The sequence below is a fragment of the Drosophila nasuta genome, chromosome 3, assembly GCF_023558535.2.
Source record: "Drosophila nasuta strain 15112-1781.00 chromosome 3, ASM2355853v1, whole genome shotgun sequence".
Lineage (NCBI taxonomy): Eukaryota > Metazoa > Arthropoda > Insecta > Diptera > Drosophilidae > Drosophila > Drosophila nasuta.
In genome coordinates, this window is record NC_083457.1 from 11,722,158 (window position 1) to 11,746,890 (window position 24,733).

A 24,733-nucleotide genomic window follows, 5' to 3' on the forward strand; every position below is an offset into this window, starting at 1 on the left:
ATGTATTAGTGTGAATATAGCTTGTACAGATAGAGCTAGACACTCTAGTTGGCATTACTAATATTAATAATAATACCAGTTAAACCACTTTGCGTGCAGTGGCAGACAACGAGGCAGCCAGTGCAACCAATGCAGCTTGGCAACCAGGCTGCGAGGCTGCCAAGTTGCCTGCAACCTGCAACCTGCCTGGGAACTAGTTAAACCCATCCAGCCACCAGCCACCAGCCACCCAGTCTCACCCAAGAGTGGCAAAGACTGCCACCAGCCAACATCATCAGCTAGCAGCCAACGGCCACTTGCATTAAATAGACTGCAGTCCAGACTCCGCCCCGACACTTTGGCTGCCTGGCTACTTGGCCCCGACAGTCTGTCTGACCGTCTCTCCATCTCTCTGTCTGTCTGTCTGTCCGTTGACTGTTAGCAGCATGAATGAAAGAGAAAACATTTCTAATGCCTGCATTCTCAGCGAATGCAGCTGTTGATATTTGAGCTTTAGTTGTCACTATCATTATGCCCTGCAAGCAGCTGGCTATTACTGTAGAATAGCAAATTATAATAAATTATATTTCATTGCATTTCTATTTTCTTTTCGGATTTCTCAAGTATTAGTCATTTTTTCTACTAAATGCTGCTGCCCTTTACAGCAGTACATCATAAATTACATTAAATTTATTTATTCTATCAGTCTATTCAGTTTATTTATTTTGTTTTTAGATTTGTCAATAAATATTCGTGTGTCCACTATTAAAGTACATAGTATAGATGGAAGTGTAGCAGCACAAAATTACAATTGTGTTCGGTACTTTTGAAGAAGAAATTCAAAAACTGTTATTCCTGTGAAGAACCAAACGTTGTATGAAAACAATAGAAAAACAAACCACATCTAAAGGGTTTTTTTCTTATTTCTTAACTCCATGTTCCATTTTACAAGTTAATCTGCAAACGATCAACTAACAAAATGGAATATGCAATAAAAACCTTTATATAGTTATGCTTCTGATATTTTAATGAACACTGGTCTACTATTAAAATAGTATAAAGACAAATTAATATCATATAATTTATTTTATTTATTCAACTAATATTCCTATAAAGCTGAAGGTTTTTGGAGTATAATTCCACATTATAAGAACTTATCATACATTTCATTTCTTTTTAATATTCTGGACATATTTAATTCAAATAAATAATAAATTAAGTTATCATTATTGATGAAGTCTAAGCTGAGTACAATTCGAACAAGCTCGTTGCCAACTAAAAGTACTTTAAGAAAACAATGGAACCTAATAAAGCAAACGAATAATACACCTTAATAGAAGCTCAAGTTGGCTTTGCAATAAGTTTTAGCTTAAATGAAATAAGAAACGCGAAACGCAATCATCTTCTTGAGCGCCCAAAGGTAGACTATCAAAGTGTAATGCAATTGCAGTTAAGATCTGTTGTTAAACAACAATCGAAAACAAGTTAAGATGATCGACTTATTAAACACGTCACGTTGACTTTTTGGCCTGGCCCCAAGATCGGAGATCTTCTTCTCCAGCACCAACGAAAACAGGCGTCACAGTGGTCCAAGGCCATTTAAAAATACATACGCTTACAGCTAAAAATAACTTCTGGTTGAATAAAATAAAATAAGTATAATACATGAACGAACGGGCGAAGCGATTAAGTTGAAGCAATATGCAAAAAAGGCAACAACAACTTGTTCTCGATCGCCCGGTTTTAAGTTCAATATTCGGTTTTGGTTTCAAATTTGTGATTCGATTTCAATTTGTTATTTGAATACACACAAAAACAATTGCACACAACTCTTTAAGTTTATAAATAGAAATTTCATTATCAATAACGCCACCTTATTACACTCAAAAAGCGGGTATAATGATTTAATGGACACACTTGAAGCATTTAATCACATGAAAAACTCTATGCGATTACGATTTATGCTTCTTGGAGCTAATTTAAATGCTCTAAAAATAGTTTAAAGATATGTCACAGTCGAGTACACTCCTCTGGTGACTTTTGTTATATATTGTTGTACATATTAATAGCACAGAGCGGCGATAAAAACTTGCGTCCGATTGCAATTTCGACCAATAAACGTAATCGTAATGCAGTCAGCGGGCCAACAAATCGATCCAGTTCTCTGCCTGTTATGAACAGCACAAAATTTCGGGCATAATAAATAAAAATTTATGGTTTAATGGCAGCAACACTTGGCCTTAAACAATGCCAATTCGAGCAACGACAACAGCAACTACGATAATACACAGAAAAAAAGGGTGCAATGAATGTGCGAGGTACTATATAAACAATCTCTGATAAAAGACACGTCAGCTAGGGTCGGGCACTAGAGAAAGAGAGAGACGGAGATGGAGACGCAATAGAAAGAGCGAGAGGATCGAGGTCTACGTCAGAATGATGGCGCCTAAAACTTGACTAAAAGTCAGAGTCATCGTGACGATTTTAAATGTGGCTCGTTTTCCATATTTAAGACATAAAAGAACAATAAAAATGTAGAGAAAATAATCTAATTACTATCAATAACATTGTGTTTGATCTATTTATATTTCACTGCTCTGCAAGAAAGCTACAGTCGAGTATGCTTGACCGTGAGATACTCGCTACATATATTGAAAAAGTAGGGTATAATTTTAAAATACACCAAAAATATTATAAATATACAAAATATAATATTTGGTATATTAGTGTAATACTACGTTCAAAATATACCGTAAAGTGCAAGATATACTAGAATTTCATAAAAAGCTTTCAACAGCTTTCCAATCTCAAGAATTAGTATTAATGATTATACTATATCTAATCTCTATTATATTATATCTCTATCTCTTATAGTCTCTGAGATCTTGGTGTTCATACAGTAAGACAGACTGTTGACACTGATCAACAGACATTTTCTGCAGGCCCAAAATTATAATACCCTTCTATCCAGCGGGTATTGAGAATAACAATTCAATATTCTTCTCATATTTCCCATCGAGCTTATCGATTAGCTCTGCACTCAGCCAATTTCCATAGTCACGTAGTCGAAAAGAGACAAGCCTGATGGGTATGGCAATAAATCTTTAAAGACCTGTTTTCGGCTTTCACTTTTGCCAAGAATTTTTCGCTAGCCGTCGTTTTATTCTCAAGAAATCAATTAAATTTTGTATTTCTAATACTGGGGTAGCTGTAATTAATCTTTCCTTGTTTGATTTATATTTGGATATTAATTGCCTTCGTTTCCTTTCACTTTTCCATAAGAGCTGCTGTTGACGAAACTTATCGAACTCTTTGCAGGCGCACAACATACACACAGTTCATTAAACAATTGAGTGGAGAATTTTTTTGCCAACAATTCAGAAAATTCTAAAAGCAAACTTCCGTTTTTGTTTAGCTAAAATTTATTTATTAACTTTAGGATTCAGTTGTGATGTAGTTTACGAAATCTGCAATTGACATTTAAGTGCATTTCTTCGCCTTGATTTGACATGCATTTTTCTCTTTAATTTGTTCTTGCCTTGCAATGCAATCGAATCTATAAAATGAAGTTGAAGTCGATAGCAATGGATGATGAACTATGTTGACTGGGTTTAAGGTCAAGGTGTGTCCCACGCCCTTCTCTCAGTTGTTGCCTGGTCGCGCCCTTTTGTTGTCGTTGTCGTCGTCGTCGTCTTGCGGCGACAATGATTGTTCCTAATTGGAAATATGGTAGTAGGACTGAAGGACTGAAGGATCTAAGAAGCAGCATAGTCATAAAATAATTGCGCAGAAAGCGCCGTTGACAAGTGCGGCATGAAACGGGTTAATTGGTCTACATACAAACACACCAACCAACACACTTAGTTGTCGGCTTTAGTCTATTTATTTTGTTATTAAATAATAAGACACAAATTAGTGCAATTTGTTTACTCAACTCAGAAGGGGTCGCCACACTCATTCTTTACGCACAAAGTTAATTAACCCCCCACGTAGATAGCGTAGAGAAACAAAAAAAAAGTGAGACAAATAGCAACAAATAACACTGGCAACAATAACAACAACGACTACAACAGCAACAAAGTATTAGTCATTGTCTGGCCACGCGACAAAAGCAGCGAGAAGAGAATTCACTTCATTTTTTTTTTGCTGTCTTTCTTCATTTTTGGGAAAGCTAAAAGGCATTAATTAAAAGGCCGCAACGATTACCATAAGCACTTACCGGCTTCGCCCATAAAAAAAGCGAAGAAGAAACAGAGAAATAGACAACAAAAGCAACAGAAGAAGAAAACTAAAGAGATGAGCTCTAAACGTGCTCAGCCACTGAGGCGACATTCACAAGCCGCAAAACAAATTCAAATAACAATCCTAAAAGTTAGCTTAAAAAACAAAACCACACACAAAACCACAAAAAGAGATAGATAGAGAGAGAGGAAGAAAAAAACGCTGACATTGTATGATAAATTGTTTGATTTTGTTGTTGTTGTTGTTAGTTTTTATTGATAGCCTCCAGGCACCTGCCAAACACAGAGAGATAGATAGAGGGGCACGGGGTTATCATCAACTAATTGGAAACTACGCGTAGCCAAGAGCCGAGTGGTACGGCGTGAAATAAATAAAATCGTTTTTAATTGGATTTATTTCCATATAATTTGCAGACAATTATCACTTGAATCTCAAGCGCGCTTTGTTATCGATAGGCAACAATTTGATGAATGATTAATTGACTCAGCTTAAAGAATCGAGATTGCTCTTTTTGGAGTATTTCAACTATTTGTGAACTGATCTTAAAGCAATAAATTGTTTTGCCCACAGTTTTAATGAAGTTCTTGTGAATTGAAACTTATAATTATGCTGTCAACTTGGGTACGTTTCAAATCAAGAAACTATTTATTTGTTTGTTTTTCCAAGCTTCCGTTTTTCTTGTGCTTTGAAGTTTATTTTCTTGTGCCACTAAGACTTAATTTCTAGTTTTGATTAACTTTGGTTTACTTCACAGAATTCTTTAATCTACGACAAAGAAATGCTTTTCTTTTTTATGCTGTTCACAAATTCACTTTCAAATAAATTCCAGTCACAACAGTTTAGAAAACAATGCATGAAACCGAAACTGAATGAAAGAATCAAATCGAGTCTGAGTCAAAGCCAAAATAGAGGCGGCTTTGTCTAAAGTCCAGACTTGTAAAGTCATGCGGAAGCCGGCTTCAGATTCCCGGCGGCGGTTAAAAATCCACTCATAGACTTATATCAAGAGCCATTCACAGAGATTGAATGAATCGAATCGAATCGAAAGCAACATTGGCATTGTCTGCCACTCTCGCTTATTAGCCAATCTAATTGTTATTTTGACGCTCAGTCATTATACAATGACGATCACAAAGACAACAACAACAACAATAACAAAAAGAAGACAAAGAAGAAACAGAAACCAAAAGCGAGAATGAGACGCATTTAAAACTAGGCGAATAGTAAATACTCTACAACAAAAACGTATTATTATAATTTCTGTTAAGCTTCAAACTCTTTTTTTTATTGATAAACACATTTTATCCGAAATTTATTTACACAAAAAGATAATGAAAGCTAAAGAGTGTAGTATTAATTTTAAAATAAAATCAAAAATCAAAAGCTGAGTGGTGTATATTTTTATAGTACTACACTCAAAATATACCATAAAGTGCAAAATATACTAGATTTTCAATCAAAGCAACGAAACCCCGTAGTAACTTCTACAATTTTTATCCCATGGCAACCAAATTTTCAGGAATCATAAAAATTACAGTTATAATTGTCTGAACCGAAATTCGAGATATCTTAAATACTCTAAAGCAGAGCATACGAGAAAAAAGTCAATGTAGAGTCAAAATAAAATTTGTTAAACAGCAATTAAACGTCAAAAGGCAAGCACTTGAGAAGCTTTAAGAACGTTACCAGTTCTTATAACTGGCATTTTCAAGTGATTATATTGTTAAATGTTATACAAGCACACACACTCACACACACACACACATACAACACACACTTGCACACACACAGCTGTTTGAAGTTGTTGTGTTGTCGACATGAATCGATTTGGTTATCTTGAGTCGAGTTATCAAGTGTTTCACATGTGTTTATTATGATTGTTCTTGTTGGAGTTGTTGTTGTTGCTGCTGCTGCCATTTGATATTGATAGCATTTCAATTGTTAGCAGTCAGTTTCTGTTTGTGCCTCGGCCTGACGCTTAATTAGCTTAAAACTGGCACGAATATGATGAACAACTTGGCGCCAGCTCATCAATCACCACAATACAGGCGACAGTCCGGCTGGCAAATGGGAAAAAAATTAAATAAAACTTAGAATTCCCATTTCTATTAATGCGCTTAGTGGTCATTAATCAGTCAATGAAAGTTTTCACAGACAGCCTAAGCTTGCTATAAAAGAGCTTTTAGTGAATCGAAAGCTGATTACTTTCGCTTTTATTGCCAGACTTGAACCCAGACTCGTCGTTTAAATTGATTAGGCATTTAATGAACATAAGCAAAATAAGTTTGAACAAACTATTTTAAATGCATTTTTAGAGATTTCAAAGAATTTAAGAGAGAATTTAATAATTTATTTGTAATTTAGCGATAAGAAGACTTTTCATAGTTGATCATAACATATCATAATTAAAAGTGAATCTATATTTTGGAGTTGTATCTTTAATTACTCTAAATTTATTTGTTGAATATATTGAACTGACACAAGTGAAAAATCTACACCAAAAAAAATAACAGCTCCTTGTTTTCAATAAAATCAAAACATTGCGGAATTATTCATAAAATAATTCAAAAAGAATTCGAAAGTATACTAAAATATACCAAAGACTAAATTTGATATACCAACATACTATTGCGTGCAAAATATACCATAAACTACAAAATATACCACATTTTCAACCAAATTTCACATTATTATGTTCAATATGTCAATTCAATAAAAATGATGTATCCAATTAATCATAGGTTAAGCACTTTCTATTTATATGAAATGACATTTTCTTTTTCTTCTTCGATTCATTTAGCCTTGGAGCTGATTTAAATCGTTGTAACATTTTTAAGTTTATTTTTAAAACTACGACAAATGGAATTAACAACTATACCACAAAATTTATTGTTTTCTACAATGTTATCAATAAATTATCATTAATTTAACATGCATAATAATAATGAATATTAGAAGAAAAGCAAATAATAGAAAAAAATGTTTGCGGTCACTGCGGTTGTCTATATGTCGCGGCTTTATAAATAGTATATAATATATATAGCGATATATATATATATTATGGCACATTGCGCGAGGTTGAAATGAATGTGTGAATTAGTCGAGTCTCCGTTCTCAGTGTAATTGTAACACTCTTCCATCCTCTTCCTTCCTCTCTGGTCTGTGTGCAGCTTTGATCATGATCTTTCATTAACACCAAGATCAAGCGAGAGCTTAAGATAATGCCATGTGAGTCGTATTATCTGCTTCCGGCATCACAATTTTTAATTCGAATCGTTTATCCAAAACGTCAGAAGTCTGATTATGATGAATGCGCTTCACCTTTACATATGATGCATTAACTGACTATCAACGTTGCGTATACTTGATATCTGTCTGTTAGCAACAAGTTTTTGCATGGGCTCTGTTTGGCATGCGGCTTCTTGGCATTTTTCCCAAAAGGTTTTCCATGCGGCTTTGGCAAAATGCCTGCGGCATGAAAGCAGCCAGCAGCCAGCAACAAGCAACAAAAACCCGCTGAATCAGCGTTTAAACGTTGAGCGTTGAGAGAGCGTTGAATAAGCGCATGATTCGAGTACAAACATACCACAAAAACCCACTCATACAAGCATTCGCATTCATATGCCATGCAATTACAACTGTGCTTATTGTGGCAAGTACGTTGCGCATTTTGCACGTGTCGTTTATTATATGGCGATTAAGTGTTTAAACAATTAGCAAAATCAGAGAAGTGAAACACGAAAGCAGCTCTGCTTGCACAGCAATAAATGACAACTTCATACAAATTGAAATTAAAGAGAATTAGAATCCAATGCAATTCAATTTAAAGTGTTTATTCTTTCGTTATTTAAAAATTAAATAGAAATAAGTACTAAATAGTTTAAATTGTTTATTCTTCTGCTCATTAAAACTCAAAATAGTATGACTATTAAAACGTGACGCATATCATATTTGAGGTATTTATAAGGCTTTGGGAAATTACGCATCATTTGTAGCACTTTTGATAAAAAGCGTAAATAGATTTTAAGATAAGTTATATGATCCAAGATATCGAAAAAAACAATCGATACCCATAATAACATATATCAAAAGATACCATAATTGGCAAGACTAAAACATTATTCAGCCGAAATCTTTTCAGTTAACTGTTGTGACTTAAGTTCACTTTAGAGCAACTGATTTTAAAACAATTATGGAAGCTCCGCTTTTAAATACCCGCTACACATTTTTAATAAAAGCAAAACAGTGCGGTATACATTTTTAAATATACAAACATAATATACCGAAAATTCACAAAAGTATACCAAAGGCTATATTTGGTATGTTAATATAAATACTACAACATTTAAAATATACAGCGCGGTATACATTTTACCAAATTAATATTCCAAAAATGTACAAAAGTATACCACATTCAAATTATACCAGACTGTACAAAAATACCAGATTACCAACCAAGGCAACTCAGACCCGATTGCAGCAGCCGTTAAAGTTTTTTAATTTCTATAAATTTGTATCAGATCATAACTAAATTTTCAGGTATTATAGAGAAATGTAAAATTTTCGATACAATACATCAGAAGAAATCAGCAAGATGAAAGCATGTATGGCATATATGAATTATTTCCACTTATTCGTTTTGAGATAAGTCTACCTTAAAGTGCCGCATTTTAAAATTAAACAGCATTAACAGCTTTTCCTGTGATTTAACAGACATTTAATGCACATCCGTTTTCCGGCTTCAATCGGAAAGAATCTTGCCAATTAATAATAATAATTACAGAGTTCAATGTTCATCCAGTCAATTAATGCGTTGCAATAAGTGTTATTAAATTTGATAAAATAAAACAAACTGAATTAAGTAAAGTAGTTGCAAAAATGCTTGCATACTTACGCGATTGTTTTTCGTATTTTGTTGTTATTATTGCCGTGTTCTTGTTGTTGTTGTTTGTGTTGAAAGTGTTGTTGTTGTTGCTGCTATGATAACAACAGCGACAACTTCTGCAGTCGCTGCACGAAATTCCTGCAATTGGCGCTTTCCTGGTTGTTGTAATTATTGATGTCGTTATTGCAGCTGCTTTTTAACTTTGAACTTGTATAATAGGCGACGATGTTGTTGTTGTTGTTGTTGTTGTTATTTGGTATGTTTCGCACACTTGTTTACTTTTATCCATATCTGCAAAAGCGAATACCAATTAAAATTGTATGTGAAATCAATGGGAAATAAAAATAATTCATTTTGCAACATATAGATATTGCGTATACGCAACGAAATATATTTCCAAATATATTTAAAAAAAATGTTTGCTGAAAGCAGCTTAAAAATCTCGTTGAAGTCAAATCGATCGAGAGAGAAATACCCTACATAAACAGAATAAAATATGGAACTTCAGATTATAAAATCATAAGAAATAACATATTTAAATCAATTCATATATTTCTACAATCTAGAACCACGGAATAAATTAAATCACTATTTGCATTCCCCTTCTAGTATACCCAAAATATGACTATTCTGCGAAGTACTATTCAAATATTATGCGACGTTTAATTAATGCATACGAGAAACATAAACAAACGCAATTCCATGTTTTTATGTCAGTCCAGCAAAGAGAAAAAAACAGTTAAGTAAATACATATTCGCAACTGAAATATTGTGTCATCAATTGAAGCATTCATAATTAAATTGCTGTAAAAAATTAAATCAAAAAGTCATAAAGTGATGACAAATTATTTCACACAGTCTTCTTTTTTTAAGTAGCTGTGCCTTTGGGCAAAGCCTCGAGCACTTTCATAGGCTCACTTTGAAATGCAATTCCTTATAAATTTTTTTTTTAAATCGTTTAAAAGTGCAAATATTCATCACTCCAACATCCGGTTTCTTGCGCATTCCATAAATTTCTCCTTCTGCGAGATACTTTAACTAATTAGTAGAAAATATATTTCAAACTATACTTTACTTATTTAATAATTGTTCTAAAAAGAACTTCTTTACTGAACCAAGAAATTTTTATTTGCGTTGGAGCATGAAATTCACTTTACAATTTCAATTTTACTTCTTCAATTTATCGTATCTAATATGCACTTCTTCGCCTTATCATAAGTACAAAAGTCAACAAGAAAAAGGTAAGAATATTTATAGCTCAAAAGGATTGCAGATGCAGATATAATTATGTTTAGTAGTTGCTCCTCCAGATATATAAATAGTATAGTATGCATAAAGCAGTCTCTTTTGAATGAGCTAATTAAGAAATCCGTTTATGAAAAATCCCTCATTAGGCAAAGAAGCTGAGCTCAGCACTACGAAGCCTGCAACCTTCTCGTTAATTGGCTCCTCAAGAAGAAATCTGGCAAGTTACAAAGTTAAAAATACTGTAAGAGTAGAGAAAGAGAGAAGAAGCCTTCATAAATCTTTAAAGCACTCTCGATTTTATTGAACTGCACTTAATAACTTGGTCTAGTCTAGTTACCTCCTATGGCTGACAGCTGGCTGGATTATGCCATCAGATGCCACAGGTAGCTAGCAGTTGGTAGCTTCGAGGTGAAAAGCTGTCCACATGCTTGTCAATAACACTAAATCAAAGCGTGTCCTTGAACAGCAGAGCACGTGGGAGAAACCTCGGCATTAAATCAATGAGGTTGAGCAAAGCAAACGCAAACGCAAACTACGCGCAGCAATTTGATACTCCAACAAAATGAATATTTCCATAACCCACTATTCTGTGTTTTTTTAATTAAAACAAATATTTCTAGAAGCGAATAATAATCAATTATGTAGCAAGTGCCGTTAGAAAATGCAACTGCACTTGTTGCAACTGTCACACAAGATTGCAAGTGCTTCGCAGCGCTGAATGATGACAAACCAAGTGAGTTGCACTTATCTAGGATTTCGACGACATGTCCATTTGTAAGCGCCAGCCAAAAGTATGGGACTGAGGGGCAGACTGTGGCATCCAACGGATGTACACATTTCTAATTTGTCGCACTCTCAAAGGATGCAGCGACAGCTGCCGTTTCGAGTTTCAAGCGACAGAGGCAGATAGTTAGAGAGAGAGAGAGAGATAAAGAGGCAGAGTTACATGGCGACCGAATGAGCGACATCAAGTTAATTGGCCCATCATCATAGTTGTGCACCCGGAAAAGTATGCTATGAAAAAGTGACTTGCCTTATTGCATAGACACAGCGAAGTGAAGCGAGAGTTATTAAAAAAGTTAAGAGCGCTGCAAGTTTTCTGTATTGTTTTATGGTAATTGTTTGTGTCATGTTTTGTGGATATTACAAAATTACTAAAATAGCAAAAACTTAGAACGCATTGCAGGGAAACTTCACTGCGATTAAATATAAATACTTTATATGATATGAAAGAGAGTTTATTATGAGAATTTGCAATACTAAATTAGTTTTTAAAATCAATCTTTATATACAGCTTCTGGAAGCTTACAAAAAATACTTTTAAATCTATATATTATATAATATAGATAAACTATTATTCTTATTATTTCCTTGTATATGATTTCTAAATTCTATTGGAGGGAAGCTTTGATAAATATTATAGAAAGTATCATAACTGAAGAAACTTAAAAAAAAACGAAAAATTTTCGACATATATTAGTAATTATCTAGTAATTTAAATCAAACGTTTACAATCGAAGATTCTGAACAAATGAATAATTTTATTTATACTATTTCTATTTTCAGCATTTGGTATTTCTATTAAATTTATTTATTATTAAATTCAGCATTCAATTTAAGTATTTCTTTTGTATGGAAAATACTTTCTCATATCCGATTATGCTTAATGGATTGGCAAAGTTCTCTTTAAACTCACTTCAACACCTGCTATCGAAAGCATTAAATTGCTTTAACGACAGAGTATTCAACACTCGATAACTCGATTGTGAAGCAGCTTTTTCGAGTTCTTCTTTCGCTTCTTTATGCGCGAAACTTTCGCTTTTGCAGCGCTTTTGCGTTAAACGCATATATAGAATGCACCACGCCCACTTAAATGCTAAACAAACTGGCCATAAAAGAAGCGTTTCATAAATTTTGCCTTCACAAAATTGCAAAACAAACAGTTGTTAAAACCGATCCAAAGTCGTAAATTTATTGTGTGTGCTGGTTGTGTTGGACAAAATAGACACACTCCCACACACACACACACTTACTTACACACTCTCTCTAAAAGTGAAAGAGAGGGAACGATTAATGCTAATAGGACCCGCCCAAAGATGACGGGGCTGGAAACCCTTTTTGGACTCTTGCGACTTTCTGGCGTCGTTGGGCCAATTGACTTTGTTTGTTTATTAAACAAAAACACTAAAATTGTTAGCAACACGTCCACGCCTCCTAGCAGCAACAGCAACAGCAGAAGCAGCTTAGCAGCAGCAAAGAAGAAGATGCCTTCAGGTAGATGGTCTATAATAATGATAATGCCGCTGCCGATGACAATGATAATGATGATAGCTGCGATTCACCTTCGCAACAATTTCGTTCGTATTTTCGTATTTCTTTTCTAATTTTTCGCATGGAAAATTTTTGCCAGCGATGCCAACGGCAAAAGGCGAGATTCACAGAACACAACTGTGTGCATTACCAGAAAAAATTTAAACTACCGAATAGAAAGGAGAGTTCAAGAAGCTATTGAATTATAAGAAAATAAAGGTGAATAAAATGTTAACAACATACACATTATGATGAAAAACAATTAATAATTAGTAACAATTCAGTTGATAATAATGAAATATGTTAGTAATTATAATCTATTCGGTCCATTAAGAATAAATTAAAATTAACAATATATTTTTGCTTCGATTGACAATATGATATATTTTATACTCTATGGTATATTTCGAAACTTGTATTATATACCATAGACTTCGGTATATTATTGTATTTCGGTATATTGATTTGGTATATAATAAAAATAATACCGCACATAGTATTTGGTATACTGTATGGTATTTTTTGAATGTTCTACTATATAATATAGTATTCGGTATATTTGTGTATCTCTTGGTATATTGATTTGGTATTATTATGGGTAGCGGGAATCTCAAAGTCGAGCTTAATTATTTAAATTCCACATAGGAATTATTTTTATAAGGAAAAACAACATAATAATAATAAATTTAGAAAATCTTGAAACTAAAAATTTTAAATTAAAGACAGTATTTAGAATTATTTATTAATATTAAACTGCCCAAACTCATGAACTTGAACACACCTGCTCTATCCTCTACACAGATTTGTCTTAGCGTATTTCAGGCAACTTTGTGAACTGCTCGCCGTGATAATATTTAGGCAAAGTTTTATTGGACATGGCATTGCGTGGGTGTTGAAACATTGAGGCTTAATTTATGCGTATGCAACACTCACCTCGCTTGTTTGGTGTTGACAGTGGCAGCAATGCCAAGTTGCCACAGCTCTGTGGCAGATTGCAAAGCAGAAGGAGTGCCGCCTAGCATGGGACATGAGAATGGGCGATGAAATAGCGCTTCCGGTCATATCGACAGAGACACCGTCGTCGAGTGTCGAGAGTGAGTCGGAAAGAGTCATTAATGCCAAGCTAAAACAACATAATTTAGTGGCGGGCCCGTGGCCTAAACATAAACAATGCCCATGATAGCAACAGCGGCAACAGCAACTTCAGTTAAGACAACGATAAAGCGTTGAAAGCTCTTTAAAAGGGGATTTCGTATCATCTGAATGGGCCGACGGGGAACTACTTTTGGGCAACTTTGTTGCTTCAACCGAAATAAATACAAATAAATAAAAAGATTTTGAGATTTATCTACATTGTTGTTATTTAAAGTTTCGTAAGAAAAACTATGCCACAACTCAGATATGTCGTAATACGCAGCTTATAATAAATAATCCAGAACAAAATAAATATCGGGTAATAGCGTGAATGAACTAAGCTTGTTAGCAACGCTTCACGTGTAGAAAAATGCAATTGGAAACGCACCATAAACAGTTTTCTATATTTAAGCAGTTTAAAAATAGCACTAAGTGGGGAATTTTCCACAAAAAGTACAAAACGCATTAGACAAGTTGCAAATTACTTAAATAGAACCCACAAAAATATTGTAGTAATAATAAGCCTTATATAAATAGTGATAATTTGTAATACCTTAATTATCAGTTTAATTAGCGGACAACTCTAAAAGTGAAATTGTTATACAATTGTTATCATTTCATTAAATATTAACAATGTGGTATATTTTATTCTTCATGGTATTTTTGTAATTGAGTTTGATCTATCGACATAGGAAGAATAATGTTTAAAATTAAAAATAACTTTAGAGAATCTTCGAGCTAAGAGAACAATAAATTCTCAAATGAATATTTATTTTTAAAAGAGTATTTGTCGTTATTAATAATGCAATTATAATTCCATGTCATCTACAATCTACATTTTTAGCTTTTGGGAGAAAAAACACAAAAAGGATTAGGCATTTTATATTTTTGTATTATTCAAAAAACAAATTACTCAAATGAAGTGCAAATAAGCGATAACAAAAAGCTATCATTATTAATGTTTTAATCATAAGCTTGCAATGTATAGCTATCATTATGGAATTTTAAACTCTTCATTAAATATTAATTATGCAATTAACATGTTTTCCTATATAAAAACTGCATTTTAAATTATGCACTTTAAAAGAGAAATGCAAAATAATGCTGGCTTTATAAAAATGTGCAAAATGTCAAAGAAATGTATTGCCTTACATAATCAGCGCAAAAAGATAAATTCAATTTCAAGTCAGCAAAAAAAAAGCAAGCAACAAAAACAGAAACAAGCAGAGAGAAAGAGAGGGCGAAGAAAAGCAACTTGTTACATGAGTAATGAACTGTAATGACCTTGATATTATTGTTGTTTTATTTTTCTTGTTTTTGTTTTTGTCATTGTTATTGTTGTTCTTCATCTGCTGCACTTGCAGTTCGCTTTCGGGTGCTGCTGCAACTTGTTGACGACATTGTTGTGACTGCACTTGGGACAAAAGTTGAATAAACTCGAAGGTTTTTCGCAGGCCTAAAAAACAGCAACGCGAAAATTGTAACATAATTATTTATACATATTTTTTGCTTTTCATTTTGGAGGCTGAAAACTAAAAATACATTTCAGAGTCTTATCAGCAGTCTGCTCCGTGCTCATGGCTATTAAAATTCTTTTAGCTGCAGAGCTCCGCATGGAGATAAGAGACCTTTCCCAAGTGCTAACCCCATAGACAAACTCTGGCTGTTTATGTTTTTATTTTCGGGGTCAAAGTGGAGAGCTAAAAATATTCGCAGAAAAGCTTTTTTCAACACTGCAAACGCCGCTGAAGAATCTTGTTGCGATTTCATTTCTGATCTTATCGTTGCCTCTGCACACGATGGCATAATTTTTCTGATAAGCACAAGGAGACAGTGGAAAAATGAGAAAGAGAATGAGATAAGCAGATGACGAGCACAAAACAAAATTCGCTACATAAAAAGTTTTCAGCGTACACGAAAAAGTTGTCTAGCTTATTAAATACATTTTCCAAGACAAACAAAAACATGTTACATTAAAAAATGCCTTTAAAGAGTTTTAAAATAAGGCTTATTAAACAGTAGAAAACCTATAAAAAAATCGCTTATTAAAGAGTAGAAAATATACTTTGAAAAAATGAATTATTTAAGGGAACTCTTCACTAAATTCAAATAATAGACTCACTTAAATTAAGTTCACCCACATGATTCACAATAAACATATTTATCTCTAATACTCCTGCCATTCACAAGCAATCAAAGAGAAAAATTCTATGAAAAAAAGAGAGTGAGATCAAAAGCTAATTGTTCTATGCTTCATGACAGCTGTTGGTGAATGCTTCAGCCACAAAATTCCTTGTGCTTGATTGCATCTCAATGCAGCTTCATAGTATTAGCCAAAAGTCTGAGGCTTTATTTGGAACACACTCAAAAACCGTCACAACAACCACAATTATACATAATTCAAGAACTGGAAGGAAGGACTCCGACCTAGACTGATATGTGTCCTGTCGGAATGTGAGCATTTTGTGTGTGTGTGTGTGACCTTTGTTTGTGGCTTTTGTCAGCGAAGCCAGAGGGGGATTCGAGTTGCACGAACATCCTTCATTCTACACTGCCAAAAGCAAATGGCCTTTGTTTGTTTTCGACAGCTAAAGAGGAAGAGGCGCCAACTAATATTTATGCCGAGCCAGAGGGGGGGGAAGAGGAAGGAAGGAAGGAAGAGGACAAAACTGCTGCTGGCCCAATGAAATTAAAAACTTTAAATGCAATCAACGGCCAGCGGCTGAAACAAAAGCTCAACTCGCGTTTTCAGTTTACAAACGATGTTGATAATGTGAATAAAATGTGTAACAAAATATACAGTAAATGACTTTCAGAGCAAGACAACAGAATGTGCATTATTCCAAAAGTAAACAGGTCAACGAATTTACAATATGTATTGGCTATCAATGATAGAAGCATCGACAGAACACTATAAATTTATTTATTAAGACAGAAATACTAAAGTATTTAATCGAATTAAGTAAATCTCTATCTTATTTTTATTCATTTTAACAGTTTATACAATATAATACTGAAGTGCAGTATTTAAAAGACTTAATCATGACTTTGATAATGTTAATAGAATGTATTGTAAAATTAACAAGGTATTTTTAGAGTAATAATGTAAAATAATGTGAAGAACTCAAAAAACATGCAGTATATTACAATATACCGAATTCATATACCAAAAAATGCTACAATATACCGAAAGCTATATTTGTTATCCCATTTATTACCTGTAACATACATTTCCTACAGGCACGAAGATATAATATGATACTCATCTACCCAATCCACAGCGGGTATAAAAATATGATACATCTTTAAAACTAACGAATTTAAATAGATACAATTCATAAGTTAAAATTAATTTTAAGCCCATATTATTTATAGCAAAAACATAATACTTTCACAAGACTTGCAGAATAAAATACTTTTGCTTTTTATAGTATTAAATGCACTTAATAATACTTATTATGGCTTAAAGAATATAAAAGCAAGTTCCTAGATTTCCAAGAAAACAATAAAGGAAATTAAAGTTGCAAACTTTGCAGATAAGTTAAGCTACTAAAAAAAAAGGGAAAGCTGAATGAAAATCCACTTGCAAAAAGTTAATACGGAACAGGGAAGTTGTGCCTTTAACAGCTCGTCCTGCTGCTCGTCCTGTTGAAGACATCCTGGCCAGAGATTCATTTGTGAGATAATTTGTGTAAAGAGTCGCATTATACGCTCCGTTAACCGGCAATTGAAAACTCGCTTTAGCTAATTCTGTTTTGGCCTCTTACAACACATTTTCGAGCAGCGAATTTATAGCTGCCACAAACAGTGGAAAAGACTCGGGGCAATCACATTTTGCAATTAAATTAAACAATTAAACGATTTGCTTTATTTAACCCTCGTTCAATTCTTGAACTGGCCACAATTTAATTTTCTCAACAAGTTAATTGAATATGGAAAATGTCGCCACAACGCTGATGCTTCGGTTGCTGCTGATGCTGCATCATCATCAACTCATCGCTCTCAATTGAAGTGAAGTTCATAGACAACGCGACGGCAACGACGACGCGTTAAGGGAAAATGCTTCAAAAGTTGCTGCATAGCAAATGGAAATTAATGGCGGGAAATGCATAAGACTATATACGAGACGAGAGAGGAGAGGAGAGCTCCTAACTATACACTGACAAATGGCATTGGGGAATGCAACATTCTGCCAAAAAAAGTTTTCGCATGTGAAATCGCTTGCCCCGCAGCGTGCGTGAAAATTCTTTGTCTGTATGTGAAAGTGTATGCGAGGAGAAGGCGAGAGTGGGCGGGTGTGTGTGAGTGGGCGTGTGTACGCCTTGGCATTGCCATTGATAGCGAGAGTAGAGCACATTTGTCTGTGTTTCTTCCTCCTCCCAACGCCAGATGCCGCCCACACACATCATTTCACTTGGTTTGCTTTGCACATTTTCAAATGCTGCCACTGAATGAATACACACATACAAACATGCATATATAGTATGTAATTTCCACATCAAATCAAATTTTCCAAACAGTTTGCGAACGCATCGTGCAAGGCTGCTAATTGGCACCGGTAGAAAACAAAGCGTCAAGTCAGCTGATGATTACACTTAGCAACAGTTCTAACTACACAACTAGATACCCTGTAAAGCACTTGAAGACACTCATTTGAATATAGTTTACTATATTTTAATCTTAGCTGAAACTCTTAGGAAAGTGATGTGAAGTAATAATCTGTATGAACATTTAAAATATAGTATACATATAATATATATAGTATATACCATATATAGTGTATGCTTTTAGTATTTTCGTAAAGAGTGTTTCTAGTTTACAACTGAGAGAAATTTCAGGAATAAGCAAATGAATTTTAATATTTTTATGAAATATTTTTATACTTTTTACTACTACTATAAATAAACATATTTGTAATATTTTCACTAAACAAAGATTTACTTTACTAATTAAAGAAATTATTTGTTTTTAAATATCTATATTTAGTATTTTTATTCTACTACCTCTTTAAACTTTTGGAATAGGTAAATACAAATAAATATTTTTACTTTTATCCCTACAGAAACTTCACTTTAATATTTTCTTTAAGTCTATCTTAGCTTTATTTCAAGCATTGGTATTTACCATATAGTTTTCATATATTCGTCATTAAACATATTATAACTTTACTAATTAAAGAAATTTCAGGCAAACTCTGTGCAACAACTTAATGCATATTTGTATTAATTTTTGAATTTCTTTCTCTTTGCAAGTAGCTAACCAGTCAATTAAATAGAACATATTATATAATGAACTACGGCAAATAACTCCGTTTAATATTTGTTTGTGGCCAGTCAAATTTCCATACGAATTCCAGTTCACATTTTGTCGGGGAATTAAATTAAATGTGCAATTGGTTTAACCACAAAATCAGAGGACAAGCATAATAAGCCACACTTGATTTACTATTTTTACCCTGTTCATTTAATGCGATGCATTAAACAATGCCTTCGCACAACAGCAACAACAACAACAACTGGTAACAACAACTGGTGGTGAATATAACGACCACAAAACGAGAGCAACGACTGCTTTTGAACATTTATAATGCGCGAACAAGGATAACAACGTGTACTCAGCTGGATAGTTGGATTAAAAGTAGTTATGTTGATAATAATACGATGCAGGAATTAGAAAATTTACTGTGTGTGTGTGTTTGGGGCGTGTCGCAATGTTTATGAGCAAGCGCTTAGCATTATTAACTGAATTTCAGTCATATTTTAGCTTAAATTAAAATTAGTTCGCATTTTACGGCCAGAGGCTATTAAAGCATGCAGAATTATCTCTCTCTTTGTGTGTGCTGTTGACATTTAATGAAGAACCCAACAGAGTCGACCAAAAATGAATCAAATATGGAGAATATTTTTATTTAAGACCAGTTTAAAATTATAAAAAAATGTTTGGTAATGAAAAAGTTTTGAATGAATAAAACGCGTGTTAAACTGGTTTCTTGGGTATTGATAAATTCTTAAGATTTTTAGCGCAATCAGTTCAAAAAGATTTTATCAAATTTGAATATTCATTCAGCCATATTATTTATGGTGATAGAAAGCCATGACTTTAATTAAAGAGTTGCAGATACAAAAAAAAACTCTTTCTCCACTTTAATTGCCTTTGATTAGTGAATCGAAAATGCAAAATGAATATGCATGTTTTAATGCAATGAAAAGGTCATCCTATTGAAATTCTGCAGTCAAATTTAATGTTCAATGAAATTGTAAAATGAGAACTCAATTTTCCAATTTGCCCATTTATGTACGAGTAGAGGAGAGGGGGGGAGGGGGGGGGGAGAAAAGAGGTGTATGGTTAGCCTAATGACAATGCATAAATTTACAGTCAATGGTGAATTTAAGCCAAGTCATCTGTCTATCATGTTCTGTCTAATTTATGCAATAGCAAAGACCTCCTCCTCCATGTGTGAAATTATTTATAATGGAATTTTTGCTACACATTCGAATTTATTTCTGATCAACTAGAAGCTATCGTATGAACCTTATAGCTACAGCTGTGAACTTTGAAATATGAGTGTGTTTAAAACAGTATTTTTCATAGGTCGCCAACACTGCTATTTCAAAGTTCACAGCTGTATATGAAGGTCATCTCTCTAGGTGTACTTTACAGGGTATTTCAGCAGCTTGTGCACTGCTCCCCAGCAACAACAGTTTTTAATAAGCAAACAATCAATGCGACCCAGAAGACATCGACTGGGTTATTAAAAATCCACAGTTTGATGTTAACTGCTTGGACAAACGGAAAAAAAGAGGCAAATCATCAATGCAAAAAAAAATAATACTTTGTATTTGAGTTGTGCTTTTCTTGCTGTATTCTTGTGCTGCTTTTATTTATTAATATTATTATTATTATTTATTGTGTGCACAAGACACATGCACATTAAAAGGCCGAACAACAACAGCAGAAAAGCAAATATCAACGGGCAGTGGAAATTTTTACACAATTTTTCTTGATTTCGCATCTTGCTGCACCCTCAGACTCTGCATCTGTCTCTTTCCCTCCCCTCTATCTCTATCTCTCAATTTCTCCCAGCCTTCTCTGTTATTGCATTTTATTTGATTGATCTTTTTATTTTGTTGTTTTGTTTTAGCTTTTGCACTCCAAATAAAATCAACAGTTGAAATCAAAACAACAAATGATTGGAAATTTTTGATAACAATAAAATTGAGTTAAGACAACAGCTTAAATATTTGATTTATATTTGTTGTTAGCTACGCAAAAGATTAAAGCGTGTGTAGCAAACAAATTTCAAAATAATTAAAAAAAACATATTCATACATACATATATTGAATAGATTATTTTTTTGGCAATTCGTGTGCTTGTGTTCATGCTAAGCAAAATTTATTCTAATTTCTGCACCGTCGTTAATCTTAAAGCGATCTGCGAATAATTGCAGTTGACATTTGAAAATTAACATTTTAAATAAATTGAAATTTCCAGCATTTCACACAGCATTGTAATTCCCCCCTGTCTTGAAAGATTGTCGCCGCAAAAGATGGCAATTTTTTATTAGTTTCATTTAGTACCAAGTTTCTAATTTAATTATTATAGGCGTGAAGTTTGTTGTACAACGATGAAAAAGAAAAACAAAACTGTCAACTCACAGTTTTTGGAATTGACTTTATTTTTAACAACCGAAAATAGAAATGATTTTAGAATGCTTTTTAAGTGCAGAAAAAGAAATTGGACAAAAATACTAAATACAAACATGAAAATTTAGTATGAAGAATAAGTGATATTCATGAATTATTTCTATTTGAAAATATAAAGATTTTGTCAAAACAACTTGAAGACTTAAAACGAATTTTCTCTTTCTCTAAATACATTAGCCAATATATCGCATATATGTATATACTAGCCATATCATATTTTAGTATTTTGCAATACTGTCAATACCAATACTGCAACGCTTCTTTATACACACACACACACATACACATACATATGCTGCCAAACAAAAGTCATACACAACACGCAGACAAATTAAATTAGCACAGTGCTAAATGATCACACGGCCCCTCTAACAACAACAACAATAACAACAACAACAACAGCGAGAAAATATATGAAGAGAAAAAAAAACTAAAACAAAATTTGGTTAGCGAAAATTTTGGGGCGAATAAAAAAAATGGAAAAAAAAAGATATACGCAAGTACGTTTTGGTGGTCGAGAATGTAGAGATACAGATACAGATACAGTTAGAGCTATACAACAGATACAGATACCGAGATGGAGATATAGATATATAGACAACGAAGCGCAAAAAAGGTTGGGCGCGAAGTTTTTTAGAGACACATGGATCGACAGACAGAGAGACAGACAGAGAGACAGACAGAAATCGGACGAATAGACGACCGGACGGAAGGCCGGAGAGATACAAACACACACACACACGCACACACACACACACATATGGAACCACTCAGGGGCGGGCAAAGTTATTTTTAGCATATTAGATGATAAGATTGTCGTGGCGAACGCGCAGAATTTGCGGTTTCAGCGCAAAAAAAAAAGACACTAAAAATTATATATACATATATTTATTTATTTATATGTATGTATACACATATGTGGAATATACTTGAATGTTTGTGCACGAGCCACAAAACAAGTTTATTTTAGCAATATATAGAGTTTACACCCAGAAAACAAAGCAACAACAAAAACAGCAACCAAAAAAAAAAAACTGTTTCAAAATCACACCAATTTGTATCTGTTGCTCTTCTTCAGCTTCAGCTCCACCTATTCCCCCCTCCCATCTTCTCCTCTTCCTCCGCAGCAGCTGAAACGCGTTTTGATTTACAGCATCGGTGCACAAAAGTTGTCAACTTGTTTTTGCCAGTTTTTGCTGCTGGATTTTCTTTTTTTTTTCATTTTATAAAAATAGCTTTGATTATAACTTATATTTAATTAGTAGCAAACGTGCGGTTTTTGTTATTGTTTGAGTTTCCCTTTTTTTTTTAATGAAAACTAATTGCAAACTTTTTCGTTTTTTCCGATTTTCGCTAATTTTAGAACACTGTGAAATAGAATTGAATTTGCGGTTTGTTGTTTAATTATTCAAGATATTTCGCTTTTGCATTACGTTAAACTAGTATCAAAATGTGGATTACTATTTAAGCTACAACAACGCAAAGTCATCAAATTATTTGCATTTTAATTGCTTTAAATTAAAACATCTGTTTATTATTGGGTTAGTTAGTTACTGATAAGAGGAAATGCTCGAAAATTGCGACATGAATTTCAATTTCGAGGTCGATGTTCTTCGTGTATTTACTTATGAAGTAATTCATTCCGACTCCCCACAAAAAAAAAATAAAAAAAAACAAAACACCTGTTCAACTTGGTTCAGAATTTCACTAAAGCTATAACGAACTTTGTACTGTGATGTGGACTTTAAGCACATTTATTACTTAATATTTGCTGGGCAAATAAAACGTTTAAAATAAATACGGGAGCCACAGCATGTTGTTTTATTGGTTGCAAATTCGATTCCAAATACGAGGCGTTTATGAACAAAAATTTCCACTGACTCTCGCAGTCAATACGCGCGACTGTTGCCTAAAAATAACATCTGCAGATTTTTGACGCTACGGTTTATCTCAAATCCGCAAACCTATTAGTATACATAGATCTGAACGTATACAAAAATGTATATAGTGTATATAGGAAATGGGGAAGAGAGCGTTTTTTCTTTAAATTTACATTCAAATTGTAAACAAATTTCTCACACATGCAAATATCCAATGAAGTGAAAATCAAAGTTAAAGAAGTCTGAGAAATCGCAATATGTTCGCTGGAGGTGTATTGCAGCAATTAGAGCGAATCCAGACACAACACAAAACACAGCATTATCAGGGTTTCTATGCAAGAAATGCAATGCCTCCCAGCCTAACAACTCCCACTTCCGTCCCTCACTGATGCTGTGCACCTCTGCTTGGCTTTGGCTTTGGCTTGGGGGATTCCCAAGCTGGTTTTGCGGTTCTCGCTTTTGCGCCGGCATCCAAAAGTTTTATTGCATTTTAAACTTCTGTTTCTAGTTGAAGAATTTCGCTATTAAAGTTTAGTTCTAGCGTTCTCACATGTCGTTAACTTCCCTTACATGTATTCCATTTCACTAAACTATAAACGGTCACACTTAAAATAGAATTATTTGCAATTGCAGTGATAACAACTTGCAAAGATTTTACTAGAAAATCCCTATCTTAGTATTTTTCTATGAAATTCTATGATATGCTGTTTTTTTGCAATTCTTATCGCGCATCTTAAATTTACAAATTTCGAAATAAAAATAAACAAAGACAAACGATTATTATATGTAGAAAAACAAAGGCGGATGGGTTACTCACATTAATGGATGGCCTTGTCTCTTGCTCGCCACGATCTCGATCTCTCTCTCTTTCTCTCTCCACTCTCTTGCTCTCTCTTTCTCTCTCTGTATTGGCTCGTTTGTTTGCTCGGTCGTTGAGACGCCTCCCACGTTGCTGTTTTTACAGTTAGATAAACTTTATGTTTTTTTATTCTATATCTTTCTCTCTCTCTCTCGCTCTTTTTGTAGATATTATTTTTTCTTAACGTGATTTACATTCGTATTTTTCGCACTATGTATTTGTTGTACATTCTTTTAATTTGTTTGCCTTTTGATTGTTTAACACTTGTTCACTTTTGTTGCCGTTACCGTTATTGTGTTTTTTATTATTATCGCGCCGCAGTTGTTATTTTTGTTGTTGTTGTTGTTGTCGCCATACATTTTTGATTGGGTTTTTTTATATTTGCTTTTGAATGAAAATCATTATGGTTAATGATACACGTATGTACATTATTACATTAAACACTGAGTCAGAGCGGGACAGCGCTAATGATGCATTTAGCGGTAAATTGCA

At 33.6% G+C, this 24,733-nt stretch overlaps 1 protein-coding gene across 4 annotated transcripts in view; it reads right to left on the reverse strand.

The window, feature by feature from the left end:
- LOC132791351 (receptor-type guanylate cyclase Gyc76C-like) overlaps positions 1-24,733 on the reverse strand; it is a 46,912-nt gene that overhangs the window by 18,362 nt on the left and 3,817 nt on the right. For all 4 annotated transcript variants that reach the window (XM_060800227.1, XM_060800225.1, XM_060800228.1 and 1 more), the window contains exons 2-3: positions 24,200-24,625; positions 9,116-9,397 (exon numbers count right to left, since the gene is read on the reverse strand). The gene's annotated coding sequence lies outside the window, so the exon portion shown is untranslated. The remainder of the gene's footprint in view (positions 1-9,115; positions 9,398-24,199; positions 24,626-24,733) is intronic.